The sequence below is a fragment of the Aedes albopictus genome, chromosome 3, assembly GCF_035046485.1.
Source record: "Aedes albopictus strain Foshan chromosome 3, AalbF5, whole genome shotgun sequence".
Taxonomy (NCBI): Eukaryota; Metazoa; Arthropoda; class Insecta; order Diptera; family Culicidae; genus Aedes; species Aedes albopictus.
The window spans coordinates 95432934-95460430 of record NC_085138.1 but is presented as its reverse complement, the minus strand read 5'-3'; the positions used below and the strand labels follow the sequence as shown (position 1 = coordinate 95460430).

The 27497-nt window shown below is 39.8% G+C and overlaps 1 long non-coding RNA gene across 5 annotated transcripts in view; it reads right to left on the bottom strand.

The window, feature by feature from the left end:
• Positions 1 to 4656: 4656 nt before the first annotated feature.
• Positions 4657 to 27497, bottom strand: part of LOC134291856 (uncharacterized) — a 188387-nt gene continuing 165546 nt past the window's right edge. For 3 of the 5 annotated variants that reach the window (XR_009999318.1, XR_009999320.1, XR_009999321.1), the window contains exon 4: positions 4664 to 5826. This is a non-coding gene — a long non-coding RNA (uncharacterized LOC134291856). Of the gene's footprint in view, positions 5827 to 27497 lie in introns of all 5 variants that reach the window. The other 2 variants (XR_009999319.1, XR_009999317.1) reach the window with 2 other exon arrangements.

Here is a 27497-nt window from a genome sequence, read left to right as displayed (position 1 = left end):
ACTCCCTCCCATGCAACGCGACGGTTCGCACCGGTCGCGTTGGTACTCTCAGGTCGGTACGACACCAGAAATGAACATGCATCAACAACGATGGTCGTAAAATGTAGCGCATCCACCACGCACGTGTTTCTCGTAGGCGTATGAATAATCGTCGTGCGATTTTCATAATGAACGGTTTCAGAGTTTTATTTTGGACGCATTTTTAATGTAGCTCCACATGTGCAATGCACATGTTGGACATCTGGACGAGTCGCCCCTGACAGAATTCACTCGAAATCCAGGGCAATATTTACCCGGAATTCTGAACAGCATTCACTCGAAATCCTGAGCAGCATTCATTCGGAAATGTGATAAGCATACACTCGGAATTCTGATTCACTCGGATTCGAAGCAGGTCTTGCTAGAAGCCCACCCCTGCGCAGCATTTACTCGGAATCCTGAGCAAATTCATCAGGAATTCTAAACAGCATTCACTCGGAATCCGGAGCATCATACATTTGGATCCTTTGGAGCATTCACTCGGAAACCTATAAACGATCCACTCGGAATCCTGAGCAGCATTTACTCGGGATCCTGAGCAGGATTGACTTGGAATCCTGAGCAAAATTCATCCAGAATTCTAAGCAGCATTCATTCGGAACCCTGAGTAGCATTAACTCGGAAACCTGAACAGAATTCACTCGAAATCCTGAGCGAATTCATCCGGAATTCTAAGCAGCATTCACTCGGAATCCTGAGCATCATTCACTCGAAATTCTTAACAGCATACACTCGGAATTCTGAGCAGGATTCACTCGGATTCTGAACAAGACTCACTCGGAATCCTATACACGATCCACTCCGGATCCAGAGGAGGATTGATTCGGAATCCTGAACAAAATGCATCCGGAATTCTAAGCAGCTTTTACTCGGAAACCTACCAGCATTCATTTGGAACACAATTCATTCGGAATTCTGAACAAGACTCACTGAGCAGGATTGTTTCGAAATCGGAAGCACCATTCACCTGGAACCCTGAACAGCATTCACTTGGAAACCTGAACAAGATTGTTTCGAAATCCTGAGCAGCATTCACATGGAATCCTGAGCAGAATTCACTCGGAATTCTGAGCAGTATGCACTCGGAATCCTGAACAGCATTTATCTGGAAACCTGAACAGAATTCACTCGAAAATCTTAACAGCATACACTCGGGATCCTGAGCAGGATTCTTGAATCTTGAGCAGCATTCACTAGGAATCCTGAGCAGTATTTGCTCGGAAACATGAACAGAATTCACTCGAAATCCTGAGCAGTATACGCTCGGAATTCTGCGCAAAGTTCACTCGGAATCTTGAGCAGCATTTACCTGGAAATCTTACAGAATTCACTCGAAATTCTGAGCAATATTCACCCGGAATCCTGAGCAGCATTCACTCGAAATTCTGAGCGAGCAGCGTTCACTCGGAAACCTGAACAGCATACACTCGGAATTCTGACCAGGGTTCAGTCGGATTCTGAACAGGACTAACTCGGAATTTTATACACGTTCCACTCGAAATCCTGAGCTGCATTGACTCGGAATCCTGAACAGCATCATCCATTTAGAATTCTGTACACAACTCCGAACAGGATTGTTTCGAAATCTTGAGCAACATACACTCGGAATCCTGGGCATTATTCACTCGGAAACCTGAACAGCATACACTTGGAATTCTGAGCAAAATTTAATCGTATTCTGAACAGGACACACTCGGAATCCTGAACAAAATTGTTACGAAATCCTGAGCAGCATTCACTCGGAATCCTGAGCAGCATTCATTCGGAATCCTGAACAGCACTCACTCGCAAACCTGAGCAGGGCTCAGTCGGATTCTGAACTGGACTAACTCGGAATTTTATACACGTTCCACTCAAAATCCTGAGCAACATTGACTTGGAATTCTGAACAGCATCCATTTAGAATTCTGTACACAATTCTGAACAGGATTGTTACGAAATCTTGAGCAGAATTCACTCGGAATCCTGGGCAGCATTCACTAGGAATACTGAGCAGCATTCACTCCGAATCCTGAGCAGGATTCACTCAAATACCTGAGCAACATTCATCCGCAACCCTGAACAGCATTCACTCGGAAACCTGAACAGAATTCACTCGAAATCCTGAGCGATATTCACCAGGAATCCTGAGCATCATTCACTCGAAATTCTTAACAGCATACACTCGGAATCCTATACACGATACACTCGTTATCCTGAGCAAGATTGACTCAGAATCCTGAGCAAAATGCATCCGGAATTCTAAGCAGCATTCACTCGGAATCCTGAGCAGCATTCATTCGGAACTCTGAACATGACTCACTCGGAATCCTGAACAGAATTGTTTCAAAATCGTAAGCAGCATTCACCGGGAACCCTGAACAACATTCACTCGGAAACCTAAACAAGATTGTTACGAAATCTTGAGCAGGATTCACTCGGAATCCTAAGCAGAATTCACTCGGAATTATGAGCATTATGTACTCGGAATCCTGAGCGGCATTTACTCAGAAACCTGAACAGAATTCACTCGGAATCCTGAGCAGCATTCACTCAAAATTCTGAACAGCATACACTCGTAATTCTGAGCAGGATTCACTCGGAGTCCTGAGCAGCAAACATTCAGAATTCTGAACATGATTCATTCGGAATTCTGAACAGGATATACTCGGAATCCTGAACACGATCCATTTAGAATTCTGAACACGATCCATCCGAAATCTTTAGCAGCATTCATCCGGAATCCTGGGCAGCTGTAAAGTTCAACAATGTAAAATACGATTTTCCGGGCAACTTACTTAGGGATAGTCCTACTTTATACAACACTTCTCATCTCGATCAGACATATTAGTACTCGAAAAAATAAGCGAACTCCAAACCAATTTTAGTCGATTCTTCGAACAACGAACAAATCCTAAACCATAAAATGAAACGAGCTCACCAATTTACACCGATTGTTGTACAGACGTACAAGAACGTACAGCTTGAACATCACAATCTCTTGATAACCTGTTTTCAAACGGGTTTACGTGAATCTCGTGGACAAATTTTAAATTTCATTGCTAATGTTTTAGACGGAATTCAGCAGGGTTTTGAAATGTTCAATTTGACATTGAGGAAATTGCTTAAGGTAGTGCTGAAATCTTAAGAAAATTCACAAATAATGTTCAAGAGAGACTTTCCTTACGCAAAATCAGACAGCGTTGTCAGTGACATTTCGAGAAATTCTAGTAACCCTTGTGAGAAGTGTTCCAAGTGTTTTCGTCATACATGTTGCTGTTTGATGTATTTCCAATAACAAACAAGAATGAACAAGTCTAATTGCAATTCTGGGAAATCTCAAAGTGTTTTTGATGGTCTGTTCAGGCTTAAGGAAGTGCTGAAATCTTGAGGGGAATTCACACATAAATTTGAAGAATAAACTTGGGCAAAATCCTTACAAAAAATCAAACACTGCACGGAAAAAAATCCATTCCCCTCATCATGAATAAAAAATCATGTTCTTATGATGTCTGCCAAGTCATGATATCATGGTTATGATTCATAATATCATGAATGAGTTGACCAGAATCATGAATAGAAATAAGCATTTTCATAAACTATATTCATGGTCGCTTCCTAGCCTTACACTTATCTGCCATTTGTAATTATATAATTCGCGCGGTTTGATTAGAATAATAAATATATGCATATATTAGGAAATGAAACAACATCAAAACAGTGTGCCCGTAAGATTCGACAGTTTGTTGGGAGTTGATTGACTGAAAAGTAAACGCGCAAAAGGTGAACAGTGCCCAGTTGGCGTATCGTAGTTCCGAGTTTATGTACGGAGGGTGAAGCAAAGTGGAAATCGCTTCGCTAGTTTTCGGTAATTCTCTCTATTTTTCCGGTTTATCCTTTGTTCGACGATTCGGAGACTCAGCAAGTGGTGTGAACTAGTGAACATTCGAAATAGTTTGGAGGGCATCCTTAGCCTATTGGATGTAGCAGCCAAAGAAAAAAAAATGGAAAACCCAGCTAAATATGATTATCCGATGAGTTCGATCATTGTTGTTCTCTTTTATATTTGAACATGACATATCTTCACTAACAAGATGCCAACTAAACAGTGCTGCTTGCTCATAGAAAAAATACAAATAGGCTCTGATATCACGTATTTTATTTACTTATGATTTTAGCTTGCATCGTTTTATTAATCTAATTAAAAGCATTTGGGGCCAACGATGACGGCATCATAAAAGTTATTCTTAATTTCATGAATTCTATGCATGGTTCCATATCCCTCAACGATAGTTTTATGAATTTGATTGAGAAGCATTTAGGTCCGACGACTTAAAAAGTATTTTTTGATTCCATGAATTATATGCAAAGTTCGATCTCACCAAACCATAATTTTATGAATCTGGTGGTAAAGCATCAGGATATGCAATGTTTATGAAAATAATTGCTGGCTTCATGAATGCTTCTCATGATCCCAGCTTATTTAATCATGGCTTCATGATTATATTTAATTTTCCATTTTTGGCCGTCGAAAGCCAAGACAATGACGGGTGCATAGCGTTATTGTGAAATCAATCATAAAATCATAAATTATAATCATGGTGTATATTCATAACATAAAATCATAAAAATATTGGGAAATTCATGATCTTGGGAATGGATTTTTTCCGTGTGTTATTGGTTAAGCTTTCCAGGAAGTTCAAGGAGCCCTTGGTAAGAATTTCAACAGTTTTCATAATACTAATTCTAAGAATTTTGTTATAGATTTCACAAAGTTCTACGCCAAAAAGTTCTACTTGAAATTTCTTTAGTAGTTTCAATAGCAGCTTCTCCAAAAATTCAACTAGAAATTCATTCAGTTGGTCGATCATATATTATAACCAAAAATTCCATCATATAAATCTTAAGAACTACCAGGGGTTTTCCTGAAAAGTTTACCGTCAGAAGCCCTTTCTCATTAGCGCAACCTGGCATTTTTGTGTAATTTTATCACAAATATTTAGAAAATACTGTATTTTTTTCATGAAACTTCGAGGACATTCAGAGACTTTGCCCGAAATGATAAAATATCAGATGCTACTTGTAAAACTCAATGCTTTAACGGAATTTTTCTGTGCTTTTTAAATGTTGGTCTCTAAATATTATGTTGAAGTTAAAATAAGTTAAGTTCCGATAAGTTTGTCATACGACGTGAAATGATTCAGCACAAATTTCAAAAAATCCAATAAACTGGAAACTTACCGATCAGCATTCATGTCGATGGTGGTTGTGACGATCGTTTCCGATTAACTGCCGTTCCTAAGCCGCTTGTTGATACTGGGTAACACACTTCTTGAATCTTCTTCCTTCGTAATTCGTGAACCACGACAACAATCTTCTTCGTAACTCTTACTCACTCGCTCACCGATGTGGCGTTCTTCTCGATCTTATTTTTACACGTTTGCACCACCACAAGCACTATTTGTAGAGAACAATAGAGATAGGTTTCACACACTAGTTACACACACACACCCACCCTCTCTCTCTCTAGGTACACTTGCTATCGTCGTGTGAACGAATTTTGAACTGTTGGGCATTCGAGAACCCAAGATACGTTGCAATTACTGACGCGATGCGATGACTCTGACAGTGTTTGAGCTAGGGCAAGGTGTCCACCGCTACAGCAACAACAACGACGACGACAACAACAACGGACTGGCAGACACAGCAGACGGTACGGGATGGTGTGCGTACCTACTGATGAACGGACACCGCCGTCGTCGCCGAGTTGGGACACAGTTGCTGGGCTTGGACAGGCGACAAGCTCACCTGAAAGAGTTGAAGAAGAGAAATAAATTGGAGTTAGATTTGTTTACTCGATTTGTAAAATTTCACTTAATCAAAGCGCATATGATCGCAATGACCACTTGATTTAAGGTTCAGTTATTTCGGGAAAAAGTGATGTAATAGTATGGAACGAGCTCACCAAATGTTTACTACTTGGTAGTTGATCGATTATTGTTTATTGTAATTGAATTGTAAATCATTGTATTAGCGACTCCATCATAATATTGGTCATGTTTTTTTCAGTAACTGTTTGTAATACTACGATTCAATTGGCAATGAAAATTTTGGTGAGCTCGTTCCATACTATTTTAGCACTTTATCATTTTGGCATTACAGAATCTAAACTGAAGCGATTAAAGGTGTGACTGTGACCATTATTTTTAACGTAAAATGTGAAAATGGCTAGATTGCCGTCTGAATATACCTTTCACTTGAAATTAGAGGCTTTATATTCTCGATAGTTTTGTTTTCACAGTAAAACAATCAAAAGATAAATTTAACAGTGTTCTTGTCTTCAATGATAACATAGTAGAGTTGGTAGACGATAGTCTTATGAGAATAACAAAAGAACGCACTGCAATTTTGCAAATCGTTATCAAGACTGGGCTACGTCCGTCACCAGTCAAGTCAACAAGGTACAAAATAACAAAAGAGACAACAACCAAGAAGAAGCCCACCAGAAGAGACACAATGAACAAAAAAGCTGTAAAAAGTGATAAAGATGCTCCATGTTTGACGTGATATGAAAATGAAACTCTGATGCTCAATTTGGTAGGTCGGTAGGTAGGTAGGTAGGTAGACAAGCAATGATGTCGTAAAAGAGATAATGACGCATTACGTCATCTTCCGGGCATATCGCCGCAGCTCGTCCACGCGAGCGCATCAACACCACCACCGGCAGCACACAACCAGCGTTATCTAAAACAGCACCAGCAGCAGCAGTGGAAAGGTGAAGTAACGGAGCCAAAAGTGTAACACGATAATAAACTGTACACAACAGCTTACGCGTCCCGTATTGGTGTCATGTTTTGCCATTTCTTCGCGCGAAGTGAAGTCCTCTTACAGCATCACCAGCAGCATCACCAGCAGCATCAGCACAGCACACATTTCGACGAATCAAATTTCTAGCGCAATCGATCCCAATTTTTGCGGTAATAGCGTTCGATAGAAAAGCATTACCAGTGCCAGCCAGCAGCGGCTTGGTGGCTTCCAGTTCCAACAATCGAAACTGCTGGATTATTTACATGCGGTTTGAAATTTTCCCATGCTCACGCCCACTCTAGCTGAGGTTGATTGCTCTCAGGGCGAACGAAACAGCTGCTAAGGTTAGAACAACCCATATTCTGCCGTTTGACACTACACTTTGAATTAATTTTAAAATGAGTTCCCTGTCGGACTCCAAAAAATATGAAAATTTGGATTTTAACCCATTTTGGCGTGCAGATTCAGAATATACAGATGTTTTTATATTAGATGGAAACCCCTATTTGTTGACTCTTTTATCTATTTGTTACTCTGATGCATATTTTTCACAAGCCTCAAAGAATGTTTATGTATTTCTATTGGTTATTTGACGGAATGTTGTTTGGCCATACGCCATTTGACCGAATGCAATCTGGTCGACCCATTTGACCGAATTATTATCAAAATAATTCAGAACTTTTTAAAAATTGCTTTTTAGCTGCCGGTTGATCATAATATGAACTATAACATAACCGAAATATTTTCTTCTTTTGATCATTGGCTATTCTTTCTAGTTTTATCATTCAGGGATAAATTGATAATATTTTATCAGAGATTTCTCCTTCCTTCTTTTAATAGTAGTCTGTTTTTATATTAGTTATATCGATGTGGAGAACAAACGCATGATCACTTGAGTTCAGCATTCATTATTCGGCCAAATGGCGTTCAGTCAAACGGCCCTTCCAGCCAAACGACATTCGGTCAAATGGCATTTGGCCGAATGACTTGGAACTATAATATTTGGGGCTGTTCTGGCTTGTTTGGAAGTTAACCATCAAGGTTAACTTCTTTTCCCGATCAGCCCAGATGGCTGTGTAGTGCGGGTAGCGGTTGTCCCAATTGGCTAAGAATAACACTACGGACCGCCTGATCCAGTGGTAAAAGCCCACTAAACAGGTGACGCCTAATTCATGGTGTTATGCGGCTCAATGCTAACCGTGCCAAGGAATGAATAGTTAAGGGTTCTAATAAAAACCTAACCACAAACGGAGGCTGTGGAGAATGAGGGCGTCCTTCACAGTATTACGCCCTTACTGCGCTAACCTGAGCAATAGTGCAGTGGACCTTGCGTTTCTCCGAGATAATCAGTTGCCCTTCTTAAGTCTCAAATTTGAGGCTAAATAAGGACGGGATTATTCAAATGTTGTAAATTAGCTTACATTACTACCTAGGGTATTGGTTCCCTTATTAAGCATCTGGCTCCCATTTTCATCCTACGAAAAACAAAGGATTAAAACGTTGTTTGTTTTGTTTCTTATTTTTGTATTTTTTGTTAGGAGTGAGCACGCATGAAAACAAAAAAAACGGAATCAATCGGTGCCATAATTGCTTGTTTTCGAATAGGATGAATATGGGAGCGCGAGATTACTGATGGAACACATACCCTATATGGGTTCGCTGAATGCGTTTTCTCCATTGGCGTTTTTTTTTTCAATTGACATCGATTTGGTTTGTCGTTGATGTTTCCTTTTTGTGCTGTGATTGTGAAGAGTGTAATCCTGTCTAGTTTGGGTAGTGGCTACGACTAGGAAACCCCAGATCAATTTTCAGCGTAAAAAGCGTGCGTAGCCACTTGGCTCTACTTAAAAAAGTTCATTTTCGTAGGGTAACTTCTGTATAGGTTACCTTGTGAACCCAGTTTTGCTTCTTTCATTATATTTATAATTATATTTATATTCATTTGAAGTGCCGTGCCTCGAGCATGCTATATCTTAGAATAACGTTAACAGTATGTTTCAACCTTTCCTTGTTGATGCCTTCAAGCAAGCTCTTGTATTCAGCATCTTTTCGCTGATACATATTTGGCAGTAGGGTAGAAGCTTCAGTTTTGGCCAACCCGGAGTTTTGGCCATAGTGCAGTATTCAGCCTGTTACGATCTAAATAGGCATACATTTATTTTTTACTGGTAGATTCTTTTTTTTTTTTTTTTTTTTTGTAGAGTGACCAGGTGGAGCTGCAGGACAGCTGATAGCAAAGCCTGGACCCTTTCCCAATTTTCCCCCTACTAGGACCAATACTCACGATGGACTAGACGATGTCGTCAACTTGAGCAAAGTGTGTAGTAATTAGTATTGGGTCTTAGTAGTTTTTAAAAATACTGTTTTTAACTATTCCCATCGCACTAGTGTTTTGATCGAATGGAAGCTCCAAAAATGATTTGATAATAGAACAATATTTCAATAAATCGAAAATCTCCGAGGTCACTGGCAACCTTCAGAGAGAAAAAAGGCCGCCTATGTCAACGTCTTCAAATTACTATTCCGGAGAAATACCTATTGCAAAGAAGAGCAAAAAGAAGTCATAGCTAATTTTTTAAAGATTTGATATTTTTGAAAATTATTCGGAGATAGCTACCAGAGCTAGTGTTTTTAGCCGATATGGGCAACTAGTTTTTCTGACAGCTTCCCCAAACAATAATCAAATAATATCCTAAGTTATTTGATAATACATTCTGAAAATTATTTCAAGCTGATTACCAATAGTGTCAATAACCGATGTTGGTCATTGACAGCACCAGTATCATCCCCAAATAACTCTCATATTAGCATTTGATAACACTTTTTGAGCTTCCATTCGATGTTGTAATATCAGTCAAATCCTTTATGTCAAAATATTTTTTTTTTTTTTTGTTGGGATTTGAACCACTGCGACCATTACTTTGATCTATTGTGGTAGTGTCAAAATATAGTCTGTAATGTGTCAAATTGTGTTCTTAATTTCGCTAGTCGTCTTCTGCATGTCTATGATCATCTTAGTCCGAAGTATTATTATATCCACCGTAGCCCTTTACATTTTAAACCGTCCTAAGTCCTAAAGACACATGTCTGCCACTAAATTCCTGTTTTTTTTGTCAGTTTTATGATATTGTCTAAGATATAAAAACAAACATGTTCAGTCAGCTGATTTTTGTGTCAAAAATAAAAATGATTAAGATTATTTGTCAACTTTTATATATTCATCCTTACAAAACCTATAAAAATAAGCTCATTTCTAAAATCAGCAGTTTTATCTTTAACTAATCAGTCCATAATTTTCTAATGGTAATGAGTTTAATTGTTAACGAAACCTAATCTGTAAGTCAACTTATCCTAGCGTCCTCTGTCCTGTGTACTTTCGATTTCAAGTGATGAATGATGAGTGTAACGCAGAGACCTCCCCTACCCACTCTTGCGTTACGTTAAATTTAACAATTATTGTTAAATTTGAGAAAATTCAAAGAATGCAAAGATTAGGTCTATGCAAGCTGAATTATAACTTGTCTTGAACTTGTGATAAATGCACAACGGATACTCCTTTGGTTCCCATTAGCACTTACGGCCGATTCCTTCACTTGCACTCAACTCGTAAACCAGATATATCTAGCTCAAAGTCCAAGCGGTGGTGAATAAACTGGCGCTAAAGTGCTAATGGGTTAAGCCCTCCCATCGCGTCAAGATTGAATATCCAGGGGGAGGGATTTTTTACTGGTAGATTCTAATATAATATGATGATTACAGCTGTGAAAACCATACATTGTGATTAAAAACTGGAAGAAAAAATATTTTTTTCTTTAAAAATCAGCTCTCATATATCTGTTTTGGCCAGGGTGCTTCTAATTTGGCCACTCTCATAAGAAATACACGTGATTGGACAAAATAGAAACCAAAGCTGAGAATATGGCCAAAACTGCGGCAATGCTTCTAATTTGGCCACTCCCATAAGAAATACACGTGATTGGACAAAATAGAAACCAAAGCTGAGAATATGGCCAAAACTGCGGCAATGCTTCTATTATGGCCAGTGCCACTTTTAATACAAAAATCAAGTATTAGCTTGATTTCTGCATTTTTGTAATAAAGTATAGATCGAAACCATTTTACACATTGGTTGTTTTCATTGCATTATTGGTTATTTTTATAAAAATGATTTCCCTTAGACTGGCCAAAACCGATGCCCGCACCCTATTTCTACGATGATTACATCATCTGAAGTAGCTCAAACATTAATGTGAGAGGCTTCAGCTTGATGGATTACTTAGGTAGTGCAGTTCATGGAAAACTTAACATAGAAATGCACCTAACCCAACTTTGCATGAGCATAATTTGTAATAATTTGACTGATTGGCATGTGTCAGATGAGGAGTATCCATTTGACCTTCTTTGCACTTTGGTGTATTCCTTCGCATACTTTGCGTATTCAGGCGTCCCTGCTAAAAAATGGGGGAACCTGTACTAATTGGTTGCGACCACAATTTATGGATAACTCGCTTCCATTGCTTTTCCAAGAGAGTTCCATTGTGGTACAGTCAGGTTTTTTTTTACGCGGGGGATACGTACCGCGTAAAAATAAAACTCAGTTCAAAATTCAAAAAACCGCGTAAAAAAAGTCTCACCATTTCTCGGCGAATCATGCAAAAATAAGACGATAAAATTTTCTTTTGTATGGACGCGGCCGCGTAAATGAAAACCGCGTAAAAAAAGAACTGACCATAGTTAACTATTGCTTTGAAAGAGGCTTGTCCTGCTGCGGTCAGTGCGGACCGCAAAAGGTAGGAATTCTTGAATGGAACTCTGACCTGTTCAAGTTCAACATATCTTCGGATAAACCAGTGTTTTGTATAGCTACGAATCTCTAGCTTCCGCCCGAGAATTATAGCTATATAATCGACTTAGTGGGCCCTTAAAAGCTCTGCTTACTTCATATCTCCTAGAGCAAATGGGGGTAGGTCCTTTTTTTCTCCAAAGGCATTTGAGTATTTCAAACATGTTTTAAATTCTTGTAGTTTTCTATTGGGTATTTTCAGGGCGTGAAATTATTTGATAATTTTATCCCGTCCGTTGTATCAAGAAGGAATGAGCCTATCCTATAGTTTTAGAGCCTAAACTCCTTCAAATGCCAAATTGGACTGAGCCGCCATCTTGGATTGTAGACCGCAATGTGGAATATACTGACCCTCATTTTTGGACTCCGGACATCTTATCCATACCCAATATACCCATTTTGCATGGTTTCAGAGTCTGAAACTTCATTAACAGCAGCTTTTTTTATTGTGGGTCGCTATCTTGAATTTTGGACTGGATTTTCTGATCTCCAGTGTTGGCTTCTGCACAAAATTTACCAACCATGCCAAAGGTTACAAAAATAGACTCAGTTGGTTCAGTTTTATATATGGTCAGTACCACTGGTGTTGATCCAGATCACTAAAATTACCATAACTTCGGAATGTCTCGACTGAACTGGACCATTTTCAATAGCAAACTATGCGATAAAATTCCGGTTCGATTCGTGCTAAAATACAAAACAAAAACCAATGGGCCGACTGTTCGGGCTCTAAAGAAGTTGATCATCAATATTAATTTCTATTCCCGATCAGCCTAGATAGCCGTGTAGTGGCGGTAGCAGTTCCCTCAACTGGCTAAGAATATCACTACGGATTGCCTAATCCGGTGGTAAAAGCCCACCAAACAAGCGACCCCTAATTCATGGTGTTAAGCGTACCGTGCCTAGGAATGAATGGTTAGGGGGGTCTTATAAATACTTAACCGTGAACGGAGCCTGTGGAATACCAGGGCACCCTCCACAGTATGTTGCCCTTACTGTGTTAAACGGAGCAATGACGCAGTGGACCTTATTTGTCTCCGGGATAATCGGCCACTTTTCTTACGTCTCAATTCCGAGGCTTAATAAAAGTGGGTAAATGATTTTTTTTTATGACTGGAATTAAGTTCGTACAGGTAAACCTTCATCACGCAAAAGGTTGTGACGCCAATGCACATCACACGGTTTGGGGTAGTACGGATATTAACAGTCGAGGTGAGTCACTATTAGAGTATCTGTCTTCGAACAATATAGACATTTGCAATAATGGTGATAAATCTACTTTCTCAAATGTAATCAGACAAGAGGTCTTGGATCTAACACTGTGCAATGCTGCAATCTTTGACAAGATCACAAACTGGCACGTGTCAGATGAGATTTCTCTATCTGATCATAAACAGATAATCTTCAATTGTAGTGGTGGAGATTATTCTAGAACAGCATTTAGAAATCCCAGGAGGACAAACTGGGATCAATATGTAGAATTGTTGAATACGCATTCATTTACAATGGAAGAAACTATTGATTCAACCCAAAAGTTAGAATCATTTTCTCAAAGGGTAAATGAAAGTATCATCAATTCCTTTAACAGAAGTTGTCCCACCATACAATCGTCTTCTACTAGAGACGTGCCATGGTGGAACTTAAAACTTAACTTAAAACTGGAGCCTTAGAAAATTTTCCCGTAAAATGTTCAATAGAGCGAAACAAACGGGAGATTGGACTCAGTACAGGAAAGCCCTGACTGATTACAACAACGAAATACGAAAATCGAAAAGAAAATCTTGGATGCTGACATGTGAAAACATAAACAGCACTCCTGTAGTTGCAAGACTACAGAAAACGCTTGCAAAAGATCATTCAAATGAATTGGGAAACCTGAAGCGCGACGATGGAGCTTTTACCAAAACTCCTCGTGAAACTTTGGATTTAATGATGGAAACCCATTTTCCAGGTTCGGTTCTAAGTGTGGATTCCAATGATACTATATCTCTGGAAGGTGAAGGATGTCCTAGTATAAACTCATCGGAGTCAACTAGTACAATAAACACCGCCTCAGATTTAGCTGATGAAATCTTCACGAAGGCCAGAGTGGAAAATGCAATTAGATCATTTCAGCCTTTTAAATCTGCAGGAGTTGATGGAATATTTCCAGCACTGATTCAAAATGGAGAAGCGGTGTTGGTTCCACCACTAATTGAGATGTTCAAGGCTAGTTTAAGATTGAATTACGTTCCATCAAAATGGAGACTTGTAAAAGTTATCTTTATACCAAAAAGGGGAAGCGAGACAAGGCGCATCCAAAAGCGCCTTTGTTGAAGACTATGGAAAAGGTTTTGAAGGATTTTATCAATTCTTCTTACATAAAAGACCATCCCCTATCTGACTTCCAGTTTGCTTATCAATCTGGTAAGTCAACGGTTACGGCACTTCATTCGCTAGTAACAAAGGTGGAAAAAACGTTTTCAGCAAAAGAAATAGCTCTATGCACCTTTTTAGACATAGAAGGAGCATTTGATAATGCCTCCTATTCATCTATGAAGCGTGCCATGGAGAACAAAAACTTCGACCAATGTATCATACATTGGATTTATACTGTGCTTGCAAAAAGAGAAATCACCTCTGAGCTGGGAATTTCTTCTATAACAGTAAGGGCAACGAAAGGTTGCCCTCAAGGAGGAGTCCTCTCACCACTAATGTGGTCCTCGGTTGTAGACGATCTTCTAAGAAGCTTGAAGGAAAAAGGTTTCGAAGTTGTGGGCTTTGCAGACGATATAGTCATAATAGTGAGAGGAAAGTATGACGAAACTGTTTCGGAAAGAATGCAAAGGGCTCTAAACTATACACATTCATGGTGTATTAAGGAGGGCCTTAGCATCAACCCGTCAAAAGTCGTAATTGTCCCTTTCACTAGGAGAAGGAAGATCAACCTAAAAGCTTTTCGGCTTGGAGGGATACAAATTCATCCTAGTGATCGAGTCAAATACTTAGGTTTGATATTGGATGCTAAACTGAACTGGAATGCTCAAATTGAGTCCGTGATCGGTAAGGCAACAAGTGCGTTCTGGTTATGCTCCAAAACTATTGGCAGGAAGTGGGGCTTGAAACCAAAAATGATAATGTGGATTTATACTGCCATAATCCGCTCAAAAGTGACGTATGCTTCGTTTGTCTGGTGGCCAAAAACAAAAGAGGTTACCACGCAATCAAAGCTTGCGAAAATTCAACGTCTTGCGTTTATTGCTGTTACAGGAGCGATGCGAAGCACACCATCAAAAGCTTTAGATGCGATTCTCAATCTGCTACCTTTGCACGAGTACGTGCAATTAGAAGCAGAAAAGGAATTGCTGAGACTTGAACGAGTTGAAAAGTTTATGCCAGGTGATCTTGTAGGTCACCTGAGCATTTCACAATACTTTCAAAAAAGGCCAGTAATGAAAATGATTAAAGACTGGATGAAACCTGTGGAGAACCATGATGTTCCTTACAAGTTGCACGAACCAACTCGTGCAGATTGGGAAGTCGAAGGTCCCACTGTTCGTCAAGGGTCAATCAAATTCTATACAGATGGCTCAAAAGTTGGAATAAAAACGGGAGCAGGAATCTACGGCCCTGGAATACAAACTTCAGTGGTGATGGGACACTATCCTACGGTGTTTCAAGCAGAGATTCTTGCTATTTTGAAATGCGCAAATATCTGCCTTGAGAGAAAATACAGATATGCAAATATTTGTATTTTCTCAGATAGTCAAGCTGCACTAAAAGCATAATGCGCTTACAAATGTACTTCAAAGCTTGTCTGGGAATGCATTCTTTCACTGCGCAGGCTGTGCCAAGGGAATTCAGTAAACTTATACTGGGTTCCAGGTCACTGTGGCATTGAAGGAAATGAAATGGCAGACGAGCTTGCTAAAAGTGGTTCCAATTTACAGTTTGCTGGCCCAGAACCATTCTGTGGTATATCAAACTGTACAATTAAAATGGACCTGAAACGCTGGGCTGAGCAGAGGGTGATATCCAATTGAATGGACGTCAAAAATTGCAGTCAGTCAAAACGATTTATAACACCAAATGCTTATAAAACCAAAAAGCTCTTAGAGCTCAACAAGAGAGCTCTATGTACATACACTGGCCTAGTAACTGGACACTGCCCGAGCAGGTATCACTTGAAAAATATTGGCCATATTCAGAGTGATATCTGTCGTTTCTGTAATACGGAACGTGAAACCTCGGAACATCTGCTTTGCAGTTGTGGTGCTTTATACACGCGCAGGCAAAGATTTCTAAATAGTGGTTGCTTGCAACCCAGTGAGATCTGGTCTGCAAAACCTGGGAAGGTCTTGGAGTTTATCAATTCCATTGCACCTGACTGGGAGACGACGCGTCGTGGCAGTAGCTGATTACTTGACACATGGTAATTAGCTGGCTAGATGCGAATATCAAAACGGGACATGCCACAAAAGTTCAGCCTATTGGACGCAGTGGCTTTATTTCCTCAACAGGGGAGGGGAAAAAAATGGTCCAATTGCCAATGGGAAGTGCCTTAAGTGTGTGACCTTTTTTTGTCCACATACGAACATACAGACATCACCTCAATATGTCGAACTGAGTTGATCGGTATATGTGACTTGATGCTCCGAACCTTCTATTGAAAATTCGTTTTTTAAGTGAACATATAGTCTTTCAGTAAACTTTGGTGTACGAGAAAGTCAAAGCAACGAAACTTATAAAAAACAATATATAGAAAGGCTGAAACATCCCGCTAAAGACAAACCATAAGCTTTAGGATAATGTTCTCTTAAAAAATACATTTAAAGCCGTATTTGGGGAAAAACTTTGTGCTTCGACAAAAAATAAATAGAGAAGTTTTTTTTTTTAATTTTAAATCGATAAATTGTAAAATATATGTACCATTTTTTACATAATAATTAGTAACAAAGATTTCGCAGTGTGCAATTACTATACGTGCTTAAAAAGAATATGTATGTATACTTATATTCATGTTTCGAACACACGAATATATGTTGCTTGCTGGTGAGATCACTTGAACATAACCGACTGGTTTAGCTCACTTTTATACAGTTTTCTTTCAATAATACGGTAATTATTCGATAATAATTTGTTTTGGTAGGCGCGATGATGCATACAATTATGAGAATGGTTAATATCTGTCACTTCGCAGAAGATAATGGGGTCCTAAATGACATATAACAACCGAAATCATCGTTTTAGCGCCAAAAATAGAATATAATTAGATTGAGAACCTCTGCTAAGGATACTCGAGGATACAGACGAAAACATCAGGATATTCAACTAATGAAAATACGTATTGAACCTAGTGGGGTTTAATTTTTTTTTTTTTTTCAAAGTGATTACGGCGGTAGCAACACTGTGCTTATGTTCTACACCGCACCCTTTCCCTACATTTGCTTCTAGGAGCCTCTATTTTTGTTTCAACACACAGAAGTACGTAGGCGTGTGTGGCCCAAGTCGACACTGTTTTGGCCTGCGTTGAACAAAAATAGTTTTAATAAAAGTTTCCCCTTTTTTTCTTTTTGTCAATTGATTTTTTTGTAGTATTGTCCATGTATTTAGTTAGGTTCTTGTCAATTTGGCAGTTATTCGAAGTAGATCTCCAAGGTAATAGTCAATTTAGTCATTCTGATCTGGTCTATCATAGCAGGTTTAGTTTTTGCTTTATTGAAGTGTAATTTTATTGGAAATATGCTGAATGTCGTTATTAAAAAGAGACGTCTGGAACTGTATCCTGCTAGTTGTTCCGTCATGCACATACGTCATGTCTTAATAATGCCTAGGAGATTAATAAAAGTACGTGTGTTCGGTCAGATGTTCATTGCGTAGAAAGTCAAGGAAAATAGGTTTCTTTATTGTCAGTTGTTATGTAAGCCTCGCTTGAAGCACTTCCCGTGAGAACCCTGTCATCTGTACACCAACTAATCCGTATCTTCGTACACAGCTAAATACTGTACTGTCAACCGGCGAAAAGCTCACGGGTAAATATTAAAAAATGAATAATAATGCTATCTAGCGCATTGTTTCCTATCGGCCACTATTTTAGTCCAGTCCCAACTACAAGCTTTTTTCTCATCTTAGTGTCAATTGTCTTCTAGATACTTTTTGATAGATTCATCGAATCAGTCGAACCCGTATGTTAAAATATAGTCGATTCTGTGTCAAATTGTTTTCTTGATTTCGCTAATCGTTTTCTACTTCTCTGTGTTCATCTCTTGTGTCCTTAAATTGTCATCGGTCCAAAATCCACAGAAATATGTAACTGAACTTCTGATATACACTCCCGTTCAAAAGTTTGGGGTCACCCCCTCAAAAACATGTCATTTTTTTAGGCCCATATCTCCGCCAATTTGCGTCCGATTTCAAAACCCTAGGTTTCATTCAAAAGATAATAAGTCAAAGAAACTTTGAACATTATTTAAAAGAAACTTTTTCAAAAAATTTTGTATGTAAACTTAACCCAAAGTTGCCAAATTTTCAAAAAAATTAATATAAACTTACGGCAGTGTCGCTGGAAGTTGGGTCGACCAAATTTTAAGATGAGAGCGGTAATATGACCCATTTTCTATTAGCTTTCAACTGCTTTTTACAGAACTTGGCTAAAAAATCTAGAAAAATAGTTATTAAGTAAATTAATCCTTGATGTCATCGACCAAAAGTTTGGGGTCACCCCTCAATATGATGTATCGGCCAAAAGTTTGGGGTCACTTTCGTAAAACATGGAAAAGTGATTTGGTGATATCTTCGTCATCTATAGTTCAATTTTAATTATTTTTGGCTCATTTCAAAGATAATTAACTAAATTTACGTTTGAGTTCTTCAACTTAACGTATTTAACGATTTTTGTATATAAAAACGTTATGTAAAGTTAGCACATTTTACCACGCTTCAAAAAATGAGGCAACTACAGTAAAACCTCCATGAGTCGATATTGAAGGGACCATCGACTCAAGGAAATATCGAGTAGTGGAACAGAAATCCTTTTGGAGGCATTTTGAAGGGATCATCATAGTAACCAAGAAATATTTTTTCAGCATGGAACAATTTACCTCCATGAGTCGATATCGAGTCAAGGAACATCGACTCATGGAGGTTCGACTGTATACGTTAATTTTTAGTACATGTAAATTTCAACGAATATGTGTGGTTCAATGTCTATGCAGTAAATATCATTCATTTTGTTTCAAATAAGCCAAGAAGAATTAAAATTGAATGAAAGATTACAAAGATATCAACAAATCACTTTTCCATGTTTTACGATAGTGACCCCAAACTTTTGGCCGATACATCATATTGAGGGGTGACCCCAAACTTTTGGTCGATGACATCAAGGATTAATTTACTTAATAACTTTTTTTCTAGATTTTTTAGCTAAGTTCTGTAAAAAGCAGTTGAAAGCTGATAGAAAATGGGTCGTATTACCGCTCTCATCTTAAAATTTGGTCGACCCAACTTCCAGCGACACTGCCGTAAGTTTATATTCATTTTTTTTTAAATTTGGCAACTTTGGGATAAGTTTACATACAAATTTTTTTGAAAAAGTTTCTTTTAAATCATGTTCAAAGTTTCTTTGACTTATTATCTTTTGAATGAAACCTAGGGTTTTGAAATCGGACACAAATTGGCGGAGATATGGGCCTAAAAAAATGGCATGTTTTTGAGGGGGTGACCCCAAACTTTTGAACGGGAGTGTATTTCTGTTAGTGTCATAACACCATCTAAGAGATAAACAAAAATACGCCAAGTAATAAAACAAAAATTGCTTGTCAACTATTATGTATTCATCCCCCTACAAATACTATGAAAAATATTCAAATTCGTTCAATTGTCCTATCGGTCCTACCTCGATAAACCATGTCATTTTCTCATGCGTGGCCTAGAAATGTCAACCTAGTCATACAAAAGTAACGTTGTTCAGTTAACAAAAAGCAGTCAGTTTTTGTCCAAAATGTCACGTCGAACGCATTGATGTCAACAATGCGTTTAAATGTTCGCACGTTAGTTTCGAATCTATCAACACAATTAAGTGCTGCAAATCTTCTTCCCACTATTAATTCGTCGGTTGATTTTAATTGCATTATTTAAAGAAAATATGACTAACATTGTAAAAAATCGAAAAAGCGACTATGATATTAATAAATTACTAATCGAAATCAACCGAGAAACGTGGGAAATAGAGCCCAAATAACATTTTGAAGTCAGCTGGCTGTTAGAGGTTCCACAAATCCTATAATACTTTTATTAGGATTTGTAACGATCATCAAAACTTTCTCAAATCCAACCGACTTAGAACTATTGCTTGGAAATAGACTCTAATGAGCCCCGGCGGTTCCTCCGTGTTTATCGAGCATGTCTGATGCATATGATCAGCCATACTCCATCTGCAGCAGCCGGGTCGTGATGAACCGTTGGAGGCGCATTAAAGTGTTAAAAAGGTGATATGTTTCACTAAAGAACACTACATTACAATAATCAAAATGAAACTCCTTCACTTTAATACCGTCAAACCCTGCGAACTTGGCCAGGGAATTTCTGTTTCGAGTAAATATATGAAAAATGTTGTTCATTCTAGATTTCATACACTGCCAGTACTTCGAACAACATGGAACGAGCTCACCGATAAATATCCATTCAAGTGATTTTATGTTCTTCCAGACTGGAATCGCCACAGCAAATTAACCGCACGGGAAACGACAACACTGAGAAAGCTCTCTTAATTCAAGACCAACAATCGAAAAGGCCCAATCAACATTGCGTAAACAAACACGTTTCTGTCGATTTACGGCGCTGACATAGTGCTGCTTCAAAGTGAGAGTAAAAGTGCGCGTCCAAAGGATTTTCGTGGATTTGCTGATGTTGATATTCTTTTTTGTGGCTTCGCACACGCGCACTCCCACCCTCACGCGTAACTATAACGGCACCCTTAGGGCCTTTGGAGATCCACCCATGCATCTCAGCACCACTAACAGAAAGCTTGATGTTTGCGCTTTCTGTTAGTGCTGGTATGATGTGTGGGTGGAGTTCGGAAGGCCCTAAATCGAGAGAAACAATTTTGTTTACAAAATGTTGATGTGGCCTTTTCAATTGTTGATCTTGGATTAATAGCTGTGGTAAGCAGAGAAGCAGATAAAAAATAGCTTGTAGAATTTCTCCCCAAATGCGTAGAGGGCTTCTCACTCAGAAACATGGACAGCTTCTCTCAAGAAGCATGAAGAGCATTTCTGAAGCTTGGAAAACTTTATTTCGATTCTTCACTTGATTTTTCTTCCAAACTTTAGTAGATTTTTTTTCAAGAAGGTTGGTTTCCAAGAAGCTTGCAGAGTTTTACTCGCTTGGAGAGATTCCATGGAACCTTGAAGAGTTTCTCCTCAGTAGCTAGAGGGACTTTTCCGAGAGAAGTTAAAAGAAAACTTGGAAAACTTTTCCCTTATATTTGGAGAGTGTCTCCCATGTTTTTCTGACAGAAACTTCTCTCGGAAGACTACATAGATTCTCGTCCTGAAATCTTGAAAAGATTCTTTTATTTTGCAAGATTGTGTTCTGTCTCGCTGTATGTAGGGTCTTGTACCATTTGGGCAGGTGTACCTATTTTGGGCACTTGCCGCTATAACTAAGTCAATTTACAACCGATTGGCTTGAATTTTTGTACAGAGTTGGGCACGCACAATGTCTAACTCTGTACAAAATTTTAAATCAATCGGTTTTAAATTGACTTAGTTATAGCGGCAAGTGCCTAAAATAGGTACACCTGCCCAAATGGTACAAGACCCTACTGTACATACAAATACAATGTTGACTCGTGGATCCAAAGCTTTTGATTGGCATATCACCATCTACTAGATTAATCGCTTCTACACTTATCCCATCGCTCAGCAATATATTGCGTGCGAGCTGATTAGATAGCAAACTACCGGTACGTATTGTTCATGCCAGGAGTTCTGCGCTAAGAATAAACACACGTAGGTAAACTATGTACACCAATTAACCGTCGGAACAATGATTCAACACATTCCGAAGGGGTGAGAACTTCCTCGATTGTATACCATACCACAACCACAGAGTTCAAACTGCAGTCTGAAGGTCACCAAAACACTAGGTACTGTTCGCATACACACATCGCACCGCTCCGGCTGCGTAACAAAGAAGTTCACCAAGTTCGGCAGCCAGCAGCCAGCGGTACGCATGATTAGAATTCAAAACACCACGCACACACAATGTTTTATTCAGTTGCTGAGAGTTTCATAACCGAAATAAACATTTCTAACGCCGGCTGCCGTAAATCTTCACCAGTGAGCCCACCAACTCATAAATCCACCGAACGTTAGCGGCGAGGACGAAGACAATTGACTCGGCCGGCTGCCCTCAGCAGCTTGCAGCTATGCTTGGAAGCATATGTGACAAGAGTTGCTCCCGCTCCCATTTTTTTTGGGTTCTAATAAACCTTCATTAGGTTTTCAATAACGACAAAGACGACGACGTCCGCAAGCAGTTCGCGTCTCAAAGCAGAGACAACCTAGAATCATAAATTCACATCACGAACCCCAAGTGCTGACCAATCAACCGGCTAAACGCCTCGCTCGATCATTGTGCCTGTGCTTCTTGTGCTGCTGCTGCTGCTGCGTTCCTGTTTCTGTCTGTGATGGTATGCGCAGTGACTTGTCTTGACTTGGGGGGAGCAACAAAGTTGCGAATTTTATTGACTTTTTCTCGACTTCGTTTCCGTTGTTTACCTTTCCTCTTTCGGTGGTTCTTCTTCAAGAGGGGACTGACTGGTCTTTCTTCATTGTTTCTTCATTTCACGAGCGGCGACCCGCACCCGTTCGCACTATCATGGTGGTGGTAGTTTGTATAACTAACTGGTTCCCCCCGTGTCCAGATGATGGCAGCGCAGCGTTGACCCACACACAGACCGGGACCGGTTGGACCTCAGAGTCAACGGATGCAGACGGTTTGTGTTTGTTCTCGGCTGGCTGGAGGAAACCGGTTGATATGCGTTGGTGCGCGAGTTCGACCAAGAGATGACCACCACGCATCGAACGACCGGTTTTTTTTCTCTCACTCTGAAGTTTTTGTTGTTGTTTTGCTTCGGTAGTCGTCGTGGGTGCATCCACTACTGAAGGGGTTCCGGGAAATGGTGTTTGGGTAAGGCATTCTTGGAAATTGAGGTTCACATCGCGCTTGGCTTAAAGTTGGGTTACGAACAGTTTTAGATGGGTAGCTACAAAGTAATTGTGTTTTTCTAACCACTTCACGACAACATGAAAATAAGAACCTAGAAGTTCAGCAATTGGGCCCTACTTAACAAGCACTTTCGGATTTTGGTAGGAAGCTATCCAGGATTGTAGGCAAAAGCTTTCAAGATTTCTGGGAAAAGCTCTGCAAACTTCTACAATCTAGAAGATGTTCTGAAAGCCTTTTGGGAAACCTTACTAAGCTTCAGGGATTAAGCTTTCCAAGCTTCTGTGGTAAAGCTTCCAAAGCCTTTGTAGAGAAGTTTTACAAGCTTTTGTTGGAAAGCTTTTCAAGCTTCTGTTGGGAAGCTTTTCAAGATTCTGCTGGGAAGCTTTTCAAGCTTCTGTTGGGAAACTTTTCAAGCTCCTGTTGGGAAACTTTTCAAGCTTCTGTAGAGACGCTTTCCAAGCTTCTGTAGAGCAGCTTTTCAAGCTTCTGTAGATAAGCTTTCTAAGCTTTTGTAGAGAAGATTTCCAAACGTCTGTAGAGAAGCTTTGCAAGCTTCTGTAGAGAAGCTTTTCAAGCTTTTGTAGAGAAGCTTTCTAAGCTTTTGTAGAGAAGCTTTCCAAGTTTCTGTAGATAAGCTTTCCAAGCTTCTGTAGAGAAGCTTTCCAAGCTTTCCATGCTTCTGTAGCGAAGCTTTGCAAGCTTCTGTAGAGAAGCTCAACAACCTTTTGAGGAGATGTTCTCGAAGCGTCTGTGGGAAAAGCAACCAAGCTTCCGGGTTGCAGTTCTTTAAGTTTCTGGCGAAAAAACTCCAAGCTTCTAACGAGAAGCTCCTTAAGCCTCTGGAGAAAAGCTCTTCAAGATTTCGTGGAGAAACTCACCAAGCTTGTAGAGAGAAGCTCTCCAAGCTTCTGGGGAGACACTCAAGTTTGTGGACGAAATATTTTGGGCTTCTAGGGCTTCTAGCTCGACAAGCTTCTGGGAGATGCTCTTCAAGCTTCTAGGGCAATGCTCTTCAAATTTCCGGGGAAAATCTCTGCTAGCTTCTGAGAAGCAGTCCAAGCTTCTGAGGAGCAGCTCTTCAAGTTACTAGGGAGAAGCTCTTCGAATTCTGAGAAGAACTTTTCAAAGCATCTGGGGTGAACCTCTACTAGCTTTGTGGAAGAAGCTGTCCAAGCTTCTGGGAAGAATCTTTCCAAGCTCCTGTAAAGAAGCTTTCCAAGCTTCTGTAGTGAAGCTCAACAACCTTTTGAGGAGAAGTTCTCGAAGCATCTGTAGGAAAACCAACCAAGCTTCCAGATTGCAGTTCTTCAAGTTTCTGCGGAAAAAATCTACGAGCTTCTAGTGAGAAGCACCTCAATCATCTGAGGGAGAAGCTTTTCAAGATTTCGTGGAGAAGCTTTCCACGCTTCTGGGGAGTAACTTTTCAAGCATGTAGAGAGAAGCTCTCCAACCTTCTAAGGAGACACTCAAGTTTGTGGACGAAGCATTCCGGGCTTCCAGGGGAAGCTCCACAAGCTTCTGGGAAATGCTCTTCAAGCTTCTAGGGCGATGCTCTTCCAATTTCCGGGGAAAATCTCTACTAGCCTCTGAGGAGAAGCAGTCCAAGCCTCTGAGGAGCAGCTCTTCAAGTTACTAAAGAGAAACTCTTCGAGTTCTGAGAAAAACCTTTCAAAGCTTATGGGGTGAAGCTTTACTAGCTTCGTGGGAGAAGCTGTCCAAGCTGCTGAGGAGAATCTCTCCAAGCTCCTGGGAAGAAGCTCTCCAAGCTTCTGAAGAGAAGCTCTCCAAGCTTCTGAAGAGAAGCTCTCCAACCTTCGGGGGGATGAAGCTCTCCCATCTTCTTATGAGTAGCTCTCCGAGTTTTTGATCGATGGTCTCTACGTTTTTGGATGAAGGACTCCAGGCTTCTATGTGGAAGCTCCACAGTCCACAATCTTCTGTGAGAAACTTTACAAACATCTGGGGAGAAACACTCCATGACTCTAAGAAGTATTGCTCCAAAGCTTTGAAAGAAACTACAAGATAAATGTGTTCTTAGAACAACTTCACGATAGAATAAAAAACCGGAACAATAAAATTAAGCTATTGGACCCTATTTCACAAGCTCTTCCGGGTTTTGGTGAGAAGTTTTCCAGCATTCTGGACAGAAGCTTCCTAGACTTTTGAGAAAAGCTCTGCAAACTTCTGGAAAAAACTCTCCAAGCTTCTAGAAGATGTTGTGCAAGCCTTGAGAAACTTTCCAAGCTCCAGTGGTAAAACTTCCCAAGCTCCTGTAGAGAAGTTCTCCAAGCATTTATGGGAAAATCTCTAAGCTTCTAGGATCTTCAAGTTTCTGTAAAAAAAACTCCCTAGAAGTGAAGTTCTTCAAGCTTCTGGGAAGAAGCTCTTCAAGCTTCTGAAAAGAAGCTCTTCAAGGATTCACGGAGAAACTCTTCAAGTTTTCGAGTAGAAGCTCTCCAAGTTTCTAGGGAGAAATTCTCGAAGCTTGTAGAGAGAAGCTGTCAAAGTTTCTGGGGAAACGTTCTCTAAGTTTTTGTATGAAAGATTCCAGCCTTCCAGGCTAGAAACTCTACAAGCTTCTGGAAGAAGCTCTCCAAGCTTGTGGGGTGATCTTCTTTAAATTTCTGGAAAAAATCTTTACAAGCTTTTGGGAAGAGGCCGTTTAAGCCTCTGATGAGTAGCTCTTCAAGGTTCTAGGGTGAATTCTGGGATGAAGCTCTCCTAGCTTCTGGGGAGGAGTAATCCTAGCTTCCGGGAAGAGTCTTTCCTAGCTTCTGCACCCTTAAATGAAACAACACAGCGCACGAGTAACTTTCACGCAGCGAGCAAAAAGACTTTCATATCTGTGTACGACTGGATCAACACAAAAATGTGCTAATCCGGTGTTACACAAATCTGCGTGAAAATTCTTTTGTCTTTTCAGTCGCTGCGTGAAAGTTACTCGTAGGGGAGTAGCTCTTCAAGCTTTTTGGAAGAATCTCTCTAAGCTTAGGGGGAGAAGAGGGGAGTTGGATCAAGAACTCCAGGACTACAAGACTCTGGAAAAAAAAACCCTCCAAATTGAAGGAAAAAGCTCTCCAAGCTTCTGAGGAGAAGCCATACAAGCATTTGGGGATATGCTCTTAAAACTTCTGGGAATTTCTCAAAAACTATGAAAACTCAAAGGGGCCTCTCTAAGCTCCAAGAAGAAGTTCTTCTATCTTGGAACAAAGAATATCTGTCAGTTTCCTGTGAAAGCTATTTGAGATTCTGCGGAAAGCTCTTCCGGATCTCTTAGCATCTGAGCCGAAAAACGCCAAGCTTCTGAGTAGAAGCATTCTAAATTTCTGCGGAGAAGCTCTCCAGAAGCTTTTGGTGGAAGCTTTACTGGTCTCTGGAACAAAATCTGCAAGCTTCTAAGAAATGTTTTTCAAAGCTTTTCAAGATTCAGGGTCTACAGACATCTTGAAATAAGCTTCCGAAGTTTCTGCGGATAAACTTTCCATGGTTCTTGGGAAAAGCTCTTCAAGCTTCTGGGGAAATCTTTCTAAGCTTTTGGGAAAGAGCTCTCCGAGTTTCTAGATAAAAGGTTTCAAAGCTTTTGGAATGAAGCTCTCCAAGCTTCTGGGAGGAAATTCTTCAAGCTTCTGAAAGGCGCTCCTAACGCTTCTAGAGAGCAGCTTCTTAAGGCGAAACTGGAAGCATTTTCTCATTTTTTCGGTTTTTGATTTTTTATTAAATAACGAAGCAATATTTTCAAAATCGGTTTTCGTGCACATGTAGAGTATGGATCAAGGTATCTTCTGAATTTTTTTGAGGTGGAAAATGTTTTCCATTTTTGCAGAAACCATTTTTCTCTGAAATTTTGTTCAAAAATAGTTTCTGTAAAAACGAAAAACATTTTCCACTACAAAAAAAATCAGAAGATACCTTGAGTCACACTCTACATGTGCACGAAAACTGATTTTGAAAATATTGCTTCGTTATTTAATAAAAAATCAAAAACCAAAAAGTGAGGAAATGCTTCCAGTTTCGCCTTAAGCTTCTGGAGAGAAACTCTTCAAGATGCTGGGGTGAAGTGCTACGAGCTTCTTAGGAGAACCTCTGCAAGTCTCGAGATGCCTCAGAGCATCTGGGTGGATGTTCCTTCACGATTATCTCTAACGACCTTCTTGGGGGAAGCTCACGCGATTCTTGAGTGAAGTTCTGTATAAAATTCTACAAGTTTCTGGGGTGAAGCTCTCTAAGCTTTTGAGGAAGTTCTCCTAGGTTCTGTGAAAAAGCTTTCCAAGTTTCTTGGAAAAGTTTTCAGGAAGGAAACGCTTCTAAGCTGGAGAGCACCTCCTAAAGCTTCTGGGGATAATCTCCAAATTGATGGGGACAAGCTATCTAAGGTTTTTAAAAGAACCTTCACAAACCTTGAGATGCATCTTCTTGGATGATGCTCTCCGCGGTTCTTGAGTGAAGTTCTGGGTAAACATTTTACAAGCTTGTAGGGTGAAGCTCTCCACGCTTCTGGGAAGAGGCACACTAAGCTTTTGGGGAAGTTCTTCTAGCTTCTGGGGAAAAGCTTCTCAAATTTCCAGGATGAAGCTCTCCAGGCTTGTATGGGAGGCTTTGCAAGCTTCTGCAACAAATT